This window comes from Sciurus carolinensis, chromosome 12 (genome assembly GCF_902686445.1).
Source record: "Sciurus carolinensis chromosome 12, mSciCar1.2, whole genome shotgun sequence".
In the NCBI taxonomy this organism is placed as follows: Eukaryota; Metazoa; Chordata; class Mammalia; order Rodentia; family Sciuridae; genus Sciurus; species Sciurus carolinensis.
Genome location: NC_062224.1, coordinates 12,041,101 through 12,053,855, shown reverse-complemented (window position 1 = coordinate 12,053,855; position 12,755 = coordinate 12,041,101). Strand labels below are relative to the sequence as shown.

Here is a 12,755-nt window from a genome sequence, read left to right as displayed (position 1 = left end):
GGGGTGGTGGAGAAAAGGGTAAGATAGAAGTTCAGAGTTTTAGACAAAAAGGAATAAAGGAAAGGAGTGGGAATAAAAATAAGAAAGTGGAATCAACCAACATGATTTTCCTGCATTCATATATGAATACACCACAGGGAATCTCCACATCGAATACATCTGAAAGACTGGAATTCTAATTAGAATAACAGATGCCCCATGTTTCCATAAGCATGTCAAAATACTCTCTACTGTCATGTATAATTCAACAGAACAAATAGAAATTTTATGTTAAAATCCCTCTGATTGTGATAACTGAAATAGAACTGAGGGCACTGTGGGAAGGATAAGTGTCACTCCTCCAGCCAGAGTTCACTGGACAAAATGCCATAAGGAAGAGGAAGTGCTGCTTTGCAAAACAATGTGAGTAAACTATTCAGCCTATCACTGCTTGACCCTCCCCTTATGCATTCCTCAAACAGGACTTTTGCCTTGTATGCAGTCTAAAGCCTCTCACATTGTCCTGGTATAACTGGACTATGAATATGACAGCAGAATACATTAACTCCATTGTTTCTACATTTTCGGGTCCTCCACCATCTTTGTTAAAAAGCAATTAAATGTCAATGATTCCAGATGCCAGAAAGGGGCTAGCTTGATCATAAGCACTTGAGCAAGGTGCAGTGTGCTCTATCACATCTGGTACACAATCATATCTCTGTATGAAATAACAAAACTCTAGGTGAAAAAAAATGTGTACCCTAAGGATATAGAATTAAAAATAAGAAATTATACTCAACTTGTAAGGGATTATTAAAAAATCAACAGCACTTAAATCTGACTCACTCCCTTTTGTGGAAGATTCAGAAACTTTAATTTCTATAATATGAAAATGAACATGATCCCATGTCCTACCATCATCTGTTGATGCTAGTCCTGCATTTGAAGTACAGCTGGAGCCCTATTGGTGTCCTTCATGCAGCTTTGCCCTACAATGTAAGCGAGCCAGTCAGGGGTCTTAAAATTGCTCTCTGGATATTTCCTTAAGTCTTGCAGAAGGAAAAATTTAAATTTAAACTTCAGGGAATGAGTCTTTTACAGCAAAATTAATGGTCAAAGAATGATACTGGAATACAAAATTTATTTCAGTCAACAAAAGTTAGCATATTCCACTTCAGAGGGTCATCTGTCAAAACAATACACATGAACAATGGCCAACAATTGACAAATAACCTCTTTTAGTTCTCTTTTGACTTATCTGGATGTTACATTACACATTCAGTTACATCTATTGCAGTTGAGAGCAAATGAAAAATTCTACTCAGTCAAGGTCAGCATTTTCTGTGAGATGCTCACAGTGAAAAGGAAGTATTCCTCATCCTTTATGCTATGGTGCTCATTTCCACTACCTTTTGCTACACAGATATCTCTGGATCTTGCCTTCTTCAAAAGAAAAAAAATATATCCTGAAGTATAGAAATAGAGAAGAATAACAGGCCCATTTCAAACAAATTGCTGATTTTCATTGTTCTACGAAGATGGTAAAAAAGACTGAAATGTTGGGAGAGTGTTCCCAGAAAACTCAACAGGGGACCACACCATCAATCACTGATGGAGAGCAGTGTCTGAGCATTCTGTCCCCTGTACGTGGAATACCTCCAGTCTGCAGACACAGAGAACCGCGTGAAACCCCCAGAGTCACATAGGAGGCATGTAAATGTACAACCCAGATTGAATTCCACTCATCCTGTGTCTAATTTCTTTTGAATCCTCAATTTAACAACATACTCTTACTTCTTGAGGTTTATAGATGCCATAGCCCAGCGCAGGAATAAAGTGACCATCACTGAGCTCCTCATACTGATGTTTGGAATTCATTGCAGTCTCTCCTTGGTCTAAGAAACTGCTGCTTCTTTTTCTCCCTTCACAGGACACATTTAACTGGATTTCACAACTCTAACTGCTTGTCTAATGGCCAACCACTTGTATTTGTTGGCTAATTTTTAGCCAAAGTTTTATAAGTAGACTGAAATTAAAGAAATATTCTACATTTGAGGACAGAATTGGAAACTGTGCACATATATCCTATAGAAAAAATTTTAAATAAATTACTACATAGTGATGAAAACAGTGCTAGGTTTTAGTAAAATTTCTCATTGTAATTATCAAAAGTTTTCATATGGAATTGGACCATTATTGACCATTGCTAGCCTGAAAATTTCAGATCTCTGGTCTTTGTATACTTTTTCTGTTTGGGCTTTGTTTTTTTCTGAATTTTTCTATTTTTTGTTCTTTTATATTTGGTGATAATGAGCCCCTTCTTGATCATACATTAATAGAAACTGTCGGCGATTCAAGATGACTGACTAGAGGGTGACTACATCTCCTGTTGCTCCAGAACCCAGGATTCAAGAAGGGGAGGCATTGAGAGACTCGGACTAACACAGAGCCATGGGGTGAGTCTCCCCCAGCGGGTGAAGCTAGGCCTGGGCGGCAGGTCTGGACAGGGACAGCTTCTCAGAGCAGGGCAGGGCAGCTAGCATCTTCCCCAGGCAGCCCTTCTCCCTCTGGAGGCGGGCTCCTTCCATGGCCAGCTTCTTGGAACAGGTCACCCAGTGAGAGCCTTTCTGTAGTGAACCAGCTCCAAGTCCCAGAGCCAGCGGCGAATTCTGGCCCACAGGCAGCTTGAGGGACCAGGATAGGGTTGCCAGGGACTTCCCCAAGCAGCTCTGATCCCTCCGGTGGCAGGCTCCTTTCACGGCCAAATTCTCGGAGCAGACAGAACAGTGTGAGCCTTTCCGCACAGAGCCAGCTCCAAGACCAGGAACCAGTAGCAGGCTAGGGGCAGCTTTCTTTGGAAACACTGCATTATCAAGTTCCTCAAAGACTTCAGGCTACTGAAGGCTGGGAGGTGATTTACTGGAAATCTACAGAGACACGATAAACCAATATAGGAAATCTGCAATATCTCAGAGTCCCACTGATATCTGACCAATATGAGAAAACAAGGGAAGAAAATATCCCAAACAAACCTAGATACTATATCAATAAAACCCAATGACGGCACAATAGAAGAAATATCAGAAAGGGAGTGCAGAATGTACATAATTAAAACAATCAGGGAAGCAAACGAGGAGATGAAAGAGCAAATGCAGGCATTGAAGGAGGAGATGAAAGAGCAATTGCAGGCATTAAATGATTGCACCAATCAACAGTTAAAAGACCAAATACAGGAAGCAAGAGATCATTTCAATAAAGAGTTAGAGATACTGAAAAAAAAAAAAAAAAAGAAATTCTTGAAATGCAGGAAACAATAAACCAAGTTAAAAACGCCATAGAAAGCATAACCAATAGGATAGAAAACCTGGAAGACAGAACCTAAAACATTGAAGACAAAATATTTAATCTTGAAAACAAAGTTGGCCAAACAGAGAAGATGGTAAGAAATCATGAACAGAATCTACAAGAATTATGGGATATCATGAAAAGGCCAAATTTGAGAATTATTGGGATTGAGGAAGGCTTAGAGAAACAAACCAAAGGAATGAACAATCTATTCAATGAAATAATATCAGAAAATTTCCCAAATCTGAAGAATGAAATGGAAAACCAAGTACAAGAGGCCTATAGGACTCCAAATATACGAAATTACAACAGACCCCACACCAAGGCACATTATTGTGAAAATACCTAACATACAAAAGAAAGACAGAAGTTTAAAGGCTGCGAGAAAAAAGAATCAAATTACATTCAGGGGGAAACCAATACGGATATCAGCACATTTTTCAATCCAGACCCTAAAAGATAGAAGGGACTGGAACAATATTTACCAAGCCCTGAAAGAAAATGGATGCCAACCAAGAATCTTATACCCAGCAAAATTTACTTTCAGATTTGACAGCAAAATAAGAAACTTCCATGATAAACAAAAGCTAAAGAAATTTACAAAAGAGAGCCAGCATTACAGAACATTCTCAGCAAAATATTCCATGAGGAAGAGATGAAAAACAACGATGCAAATCAGCAAAGGAAAGAACAAGCCTAAAGGAATAGCCAAATAAAGGAGAAGCCAAATCATGTCAAAAAACAAAAATGAGTCAAATGACTGAGAATACAAATGATATCACAATAATAACCCTGAATGTTAATGGCCTGAACTCATCAATCAAAAGACATAGACTGGCAGATTGGATTAAAAAGAAAAATCCAACAATATGCTGCCTGCAAGAGACTCATCTCATAGAAAGAGATCCCACAGACTAAAGGTGAAAGGATGAGGAAAAACATACCATGCATATGGACACAGCAAAAAAGCGGGAGTATCCATCCTCATTTCAGATAATGTGGACTTCAAGCCAAAACTAGTCAGAAGGGATAAAGAAGGACATTACAGAATGCTTAAGGGAAGCTTAAATCAGGAAGACATAACAATCATAAATATCTATGCCCTGAACATTGACTAATCCATGTACATCAAACAAATCCTTCTCAATTCCAGAAATCAAATAGACCACAATATAATAATACTAGGCGATTTTAACACACCTCTCTCACCACTGGATAGATTTTCCAAACAAAAATTGAATAAAGAAACCATAGGTCTCAATAACACAATCAACAATTTAGATTTAACCGACATATATAGAGTATACAATCCAACAAAGAACGAATACACTTTCTTCTCAGCAGCACATGGATCCTTCTGTAAAATAGACCATATTTTATGCCACAAAGCTAATGTTAGCAAGTCCAAGAAGATAGAGATACTACCTTGTATTCTATCAGATCATAATGGAATGAATTTAGAAATAAATGACAGAATAAAAAACAGAAACTTCTTCAATACCTGGAGATTAAATAATACACTATTATATGATGAATGGATAACAGAAGACATCAGGAGAGAAATAAAAAAAATTCTTAGAAGTAAACAAGAACAAAGACATCATATCAAAATCTCTGGGACCCTATGAAAGCAGTACTTAGAGGAAGATTTATTTCATGGGGCGCACTCAACAAAAGAAGTAGAAATCAACAAATAAACGACTTAACACTGCAGCTCAAAGCCCTAGAAAAAGAAGAGCAGACCAATACCAAAAGTAGTAGAAGACAGGAAATAGTTAAAATCAGAGCTGAAATCAACAAAATTGAAACAAAAGAAACAATACAAAAAATCAACAAATATATAGTTGGTTTTTTGAAAAAATGAACAAAACTGATAAACGCTTAGCCACACTAACAAGGAGAAAGAGGAGGAAACTCAAATTACTAAAATTCAAAATATCAAAACAGACACGAGTGAAATGCAAAATATAACTAGAAGCTATTTTAAAAATCTATACTCCAACAAAACACAAAACCTTGAAGACATCAACAAGTTTCTAGAGACATATGAATTACCTAACCTGACCGAGGAGGATATACACAACTTCAATAAATCAATTTCAAGCAATGAAATAGAAGAGGTCATCAAAAGCCTACCAACAAAGAAAAGTCCAGGACCATATGGGTTCTCAGCCGAGTTCTACAAAACCTTTAAAGAAGAGCTCATTCCAATACTCCTCAAAGTATTCCATGAAATAGAAGAGGAGGGAACACTCCCAAACTCATTCTATGAAGCCAATATCACGCTGATACCTAAAGAGACAGAGATATATGGAGGAAAGAAAATTTCAGACCACTATACTTAATGAACATTGATGCAAAAATTCTCAACAAAATTTTAGCAAATTGCATACAAAAAGTATATTAAAAAGATAGTGCACCACAATCAAGTGGGTTTTACCCCAGGGATGCAAGGTTGGTTCAACATCCAGAAATCAATAAATGTCATTCACCATATCAAGAGAAAAAAGTTAAGAATCACATGATTATTTCGATAGATGCAGAAAAAGCATTCAATAAAATACAGTATCCCTTCATGCTCAAAACACTAGAAAAAATAGGGATAGTGGGAACATTCCTTAACATTGTAAAGGCCATCTATGCTGTTCCCATGGCCAAATCCTTCTAAATGGTGAAAAACTGAAAGTATTCCCTCTAAAAACTGGAACAAGGCAGGGATGCCCTCTTTCACCACTTCTATTCAACATCATCCTTGAAACTCTAGCCAGAGCAATTAGACAAACCAAAGAAATTAAAGGGATATGAATTGGAAAAGAAGAACTCAAACTATCCCTGTTCACTGATGACATGATTATATATTTAGAGGAACCTGGAAATTCCACCAGAAAACTTTTAGAACTCATAAGTGAATTCAGTAAAGTAGTAGATTACAAGATCAATGCTCATAAATCCAATGCATTTTTATACATAAGTGATGAATCTTCAGAAAGAGAAGTTAGGAAAAATACCCCATTCACAATAGCATCGAAAAAAAATAAAATACTTGGAAATCAATCACACAAAAGAGGTGAAAGACCTCTATAATGAGAACTACAGAACACTAAAGAAAGAAATTAAAGAAAGCCTTAGAAGATGGAAAGATCACCCATGTTCTTGGATAGGAAGAATTAATATTGTCAAAATGGCCATACTACCAAAAGTGCTATACAGATTCAATGCAGTTCCAATTAAAATCCCAATGATGTACCTTACAGAAATAGAGCAAGGAATTATGAAATTCATCTGGAAGAATAAGAAACCCAGAGTAGCTAAAGCAATCCTCAATAGAAAGAGCGAAGCAGGGCGTATTGCAACACCAGATCTTCAACTCTATTACAAAGCAATAGTAACAAAAATGGCATGGTATTGGTACCAAAATAGACAGGTAGATCAATGGTACAGAATAGAGGACATGGACACAAACCCAAACAAATACAATGTTCTCATACTAGACAAAGAGGCCAAAAATATGCAATGGAGAAATGATAGCCTCTTCAACAAATGGTGCTGGGAAAAGTGGAAATCCATAGGCAACAGAATGAAATTAAATCCCTATCTCTCACCCTGCACAAAACTCAACTCAAAATGGATTAAGGACCTCCGAATCAGACTAGAGACCCTGCGTCTTATAGAAGAAAAATTAGGTCCAAATCTTCACTTTTTTCGCTTAGGATCAGACTTCCTTAACAAGACTCCCCTAGCACAAGAAATAAAAGCAAGAATCAACAACTGGGATAGATTCAAACTAAAAAGCTTTCTCTCAGCAAAGGAAACTATCAGTAATGTGAAGAGAAAGCCTACAGAGTGGGAGAATATCTTTGCCACTCATACTTCAGATAGTGCACTAATTTCCAGAATATATGAAGAACTCAAAAAACTCTACACCAAGAACACAAATAATCCAATCAACAAATGGGCTAAGGAAATGAACAGACACTTCACAGAAGAAGATGTACAAGCAATAAACAGATATATGAGAAAATGTTCAACATCTCTAGTTATAAGAGAAATACATATCAAAACTACCCTAAGATTCCATCTCACCCCAATTAGAATGGCAATTATTAAGAACACAAGCAACAATAGGTGTTGGAGAGGATGTGGGGGAAAAGGTACACTCGTACATTGCTGGTGGGGTTGCAAAATAGTGCAGCCACTCTGGAAAGCAGTACGAGATTCCTCAGGAAGCTTGGAATGGACCCACCATTTGACCCAGCTATCCCACTCCTTGGCCTATACCCAAAGAACTTAAAATCAGCATACTACAGAGATACAGCCACATCAATGTTCATAGCTGCTCAATTCACAATAGCCAAATTGTGGAACCAAACTAGATGCCCTTCAATTGATGAATGGATAAAGAAACTGTGGCATATATATACAATGGAATATTACTCCGCCATAAAGAATGATAAAATTATGGCCTTTGCAGGCTAATGGATGAAATTGGAGAATATCATGGTAATTGAGATAATCCAATCTCAAAAAACCAAAGGATGAATGATCTCACTGATAAGCGGATGATGACATATAATGGGGGGAGGGAGGGTTTAGCATTAGGTTAGGGTTAGGTTTAGGGCTGGGGTTAAAGAGGGTGGCAAGAATGGAGGAAGAAAGGACTGTATAGAGGGAAAAGAGGGGTGGGAGGGGTTGGGGGAGGAAAAAAATAACAGAATGAATCAAACAACATTACCCTATGTAGATTTATGATTACACAAATGGTATGCCTTCACTCCATGTACAAACAGAGAAACAACATGTATCCCTTTTGTTTGCAATAAAAAAAAAAAACTGTCTAGTATCATACACCATGAACACAAAGAATGTTTTAAAAAACATTATGAACTATCTTTTGGAGTCTCAGAAAAATAATCAAATGTTAAAATGAACATAGGTTAGCATTTTTAATTTTCTCACTGGCAACATATGTCCCATATTTGACTACCCAGTCCCAAAAGGATGCAGTCCTGACCAGTGTGCAGTAAAAACTATACTCACTGTGACATTCTGCTCAGTAGAGGACAAATAATTATAGCTGAAGTTTATTATAGCTATCACCAGTTAAACAACTAACAGAAAATTATCAATAAGTTAGATATAAATTGAAACATTTCATATTATTTATATGTCCAACATTCTACATAAAAGGAAAAAAACTAGAAATACCTAAATTATTGTGAATTTTGGTATAGTTGTTTAAACTATGATGCACAGATGAAATGGAATATTTGAAGCAATTAAGCATCAAATGTGAGCTAATAATCTCCATGCAGATATAATCATATAATAGGTACAATCAGAAAAATGAGAAATTATACTCCATTTATGTATGATTTATCACATAAATGCATTCTACTGTCATTTATGACTATTTAGACCAAATTAAAAAATTAAACTAAAAAGTCAAATATGAAGATTTATTAATAAAAATTGTTATGGAGAATATTATGGGCTTTTCATTAAGCTAACAGAAAAGGCAATCTATTGTAATCAATGATGTAATCTGATCATAAATTTTGTCAGTTTTATAATTTGAAAATGAGTTTACTTGTACAAATCGAAAAGCTCTTCCCCTTACATAAATCCTACTATCTTGTGTGTTCATTTGTCTTAAGTTCAAGTCCTTTCTCAAGCATTACTTATTTTATAAAATGAACTATGCTACTCCACACCAAAGCACACACAGAGAGTTTCAAAGGACTGTTGATGCAATGAATATTCCTCTTAGTACTGTTTTCATAGTGTCCCAGATGTTTTGATATGTTGTATCATTGTTCTCCTTAACCTCTAAGAATGTTTTTTTGTATCTCAACCCTGATATCTTCTGTTATCCATGCACCATTCAATAGTGTATTATTTAATCTCCAGTTTTTGGAGTAGTTTCTGTTTTTAATTTTATCATTAATTTCTAATTTTATCCCCTTATGATCTGATATAATACAAGAGAGTATCTCTGTGTTTTTGTATTTGCTAAGAGTAGCTTTGTGGCATAACATTTGGTCTATTTTAGAAAAGTTTCCATGTGCTATTGAGAAGAAAGTGCATTTGCTTGTTGGTGAATGGAATATTCTATATATGTCTGTTAAGTCCAAATTATTGTTTGTGTTATTGAGTTCTATGATTTCATTGCTCAATATTTGTTTGGAAGATCTGTCCAATGGTGAGAGAGGTGTGTTAAAATCACATAGCATTATTATGTTTTTGTCTATTTGATTCCTGGAATTGAGAAGGATTTGTTTAATTTATGTGGATGTGCTATTGTTTGGGGCATAAATATTTTTGATTTCTATGTCTTGCTGATTTATGCTTCCCATAAGCAGCATGAAATGTATTTCTTTATTTCTTCTGACTAACTTTGGTTTAAAGTCTGCTTTATCTGAAATGAGGATGGAAACCCCAAATGGTATGTTTTTTTCCCATCCTTTTACCTTAGTCTGTGGGCATCTTTTTCTATGAGATTAGTCTTTTGAAGGCAGCATATTGTTCAGTAATGTAGCAGGATATAAAATCAACACTAGTAAATCAAAAGCATTTTTATTCATAATGAGGAATCTTCTCAAAGAGAAATTAGAAAAACTACCCCATTCACAATAGCCTCAAAAAATAAAATACTTGGGAGTCAATATAACAAAAGAGGTGAAAGATCTCTACAATGAGAATGACAGAACACAAAAGAAAAAAAAATTAAAGAAAACCTTAAAAGATGAAAGTTCTCCCATGTTCTTGGAAAAGCAGAATTGATATTGTCAAAATGGTCATACTACCAAAGCACTATACAAACTCAATGCAACCCGATTAAAATCCCAAAGACATTCCTCATAGAAATAGAGAAAGCAACCATGAAATTCATTTGGAAGAAAAAGAGACCCAGAATACTAAAAGCAATCCTTAGCAGGAAGAGCAAAGCAGATACTGTCGCAATACCAGAACTTCAACTATACTACAGAGCAATAGTAAGAAAAACTGCATGATATTGGCATCAAAATAGGCAGGTAGACAAATTGTACAGAGTAGAGGACACAGAGACAAACTCACATAAATACAGTTATCTCATACTAGACAAAGGAGCCAAAAACATATAATGGAGAAAAGATAACCTCTTCAACAAATGGTATGAGGAAAACTGGAAATTCATATGCAGCAAAATGAAAATAAACCCCTATCTCTCACCCTGCACAAAACTCAACTCAAAATGGATCAAGAACCTAGGAATTAGACCAGAAACCCTGCACATAATAGAAAAAAATATTTGGTCCAAATCTTCATCATGTAGGCTTAGGAGTTCATTATCATGACTCCCAAAGTATAAGAAAGGAAAGCAGAAATCAAATATTGGGATGTATTCAAATTAAAAATCTTTTTCTGCCTATCCTTTCCTGGGAAATACAAACTTGGGCTATGGTATCTCCTGAATGTATCTGAGTTGCAATTCCTGGACATTGTCTCCATCTCCCATCTCACTGAGATCAGAATATTTGTCTGCTCTGACCTTGGCCTCCTGATAGTCTATTTGTACATGTAATCATGTGGCCAAGACTCTAACTGAATGTCCTGGACACAGGGCAGATTATCTTTGCTCCACGTCCGTCACACCTCACTAGTCAAAATGCTCATCTACCCTCCACGATAAGCTCTGTTTATCTATAGTGTCTTGGGATTTATTGAGAAATAAAAACTCAAATTAAACTGCAGAAAAAGAGAAATGATCACAGTTCAACAGGAATAAAATCTTATGGCCATATATAATGACTCATATCTTACAGGGAATCTGTGTTCATCCTTAAAATGTAGATTCTCAAATGATAAATTGTAAAGACAATTTCAGTATCTAAAGAATATCAAAACAATCCTTCACTGAGAGAAATTTAACCATGTTCTGGAATGATTCACTGTGCTAGTGAATCTGAGAGCTAACAGAGTTATTACTATATTATATACATACATTAGCTTCCATAAATTCAAGTAACATGTAAACACACCTATTTATATGGTTAGAAGCAAGTATATTGAGACTAATGTAACTTGTATAATGTTTGACAAATATTAAAAGAAGGATCTACCAACTTAAGATTAGAGTTAAGACCTTGGGTGGCAATCTCAGTTTCTACTGAGACACAATCTTCTCAAATTGTCTGAACTGTCAGTTTGGTCTGCTGTGCACATCCATCAAGTTCAGTCCAACTGTTTACAAGGGTCCCAAGTGGAAAACAGATGGCTCCTACCTTGAGATTTCAATGTCTAATTTGGACTATACAAAAAAAATTCAACAAAGGCTTATCACAATCTGTCTGAAATGTTGGTACAGGTGTCATGTTGTAATATGCTGGAGAAAAGTCTGATGCTAAGGGGCCTTAGTTTGTATTTTCCAATCTATGGATATTTTCCATCAGAAACTGAAACATCCAACAATGACAAAGTTTATGAAGTCTTATTATCCTAAGTGAGAACAATGTTGTGACATTGTGTACATTAATAACAGAACCGCAAGTCTGCTTTTAATGTCACATGATGTGATGAATACTATAATATTGAAAAATACTAGGTTGCAATTCTTTCAGTTTTAAGGAAAAGAAAATTCAACTCACCTTGATTTGAAATTGAGAAAATTAATGCAGTCCCTTAATTGGGACAACTAACATTTAGTTTCCTAATCACTCGATTAGGAATACTGGCATCATACATATGCATTAAACAAACAGGTAGTACTCGATACTTTGAGAACCTTCTGCTTTTGGATAGCAAACTTGAATATCTTTATCAAAAGACCTAGAAACTCCAAACATCCACTTCAGATACTACCTGGAAAATATATCTGTAAATGTGCTGCTTTAAGACTGCCATCATCTTGACTTTGTTTTCCTACATGCTTCTTGGTACACTGCTTTCAATCTCTTAATTTAAATTTCTGCCCAACATATGTGGACATTGCCTGTCATACCTGTGCACACAACTGAAGCATTCCAGTTTTTTGGCATTTTCAATGATTAAAAATTTCTATTCATATCTAGACTATGCTGATGTATCTAAGATTAAATTAATGTGCTTAGTCCCTCCAAGCTAAGCACATCTCTTGCTTTTTGCCTTCTACCACATCTCCATGTATCAAATTCCTGATCCATGATCCATGAGGCTTGAAATCATTGGATCTCTCTTCTTTCCTGTGCTGTTTTCTTATAATCTGTTGTTTTGACATTGTATTAAGCAATACAGTAAATGAAAGTTGGTCAGAGTCCTCTCACTCCTACTACCTTTCTCCTGTAACAGACCTACTGCTGGGTGAGGCCTGTCCTTTTCACCTTTTGCTCTGTCCTTGTACCAACTATCAGGGGAAAACATGTCTCTAATGATAACTAGTCATACTGCTTCTTTTTTTTGTGGATTTATTCACTTGA

At 35.9% G+C, this 12,755-nt stretch overlaps 1 pseudogene; it reads right to left on the bottom strand.

The window, feature by feature from the left end:
- LOC124961652 (aldo-keto reductase family 1 member C4-like) overlaps nt 1-1,857 on the bottom strand; it is a 42,841-nt pseudogene extending 40,984 nt beyond the window's left edge.
- Nucleotides 1,858-12,755: the final 10,898 nt, after the last annotated feature.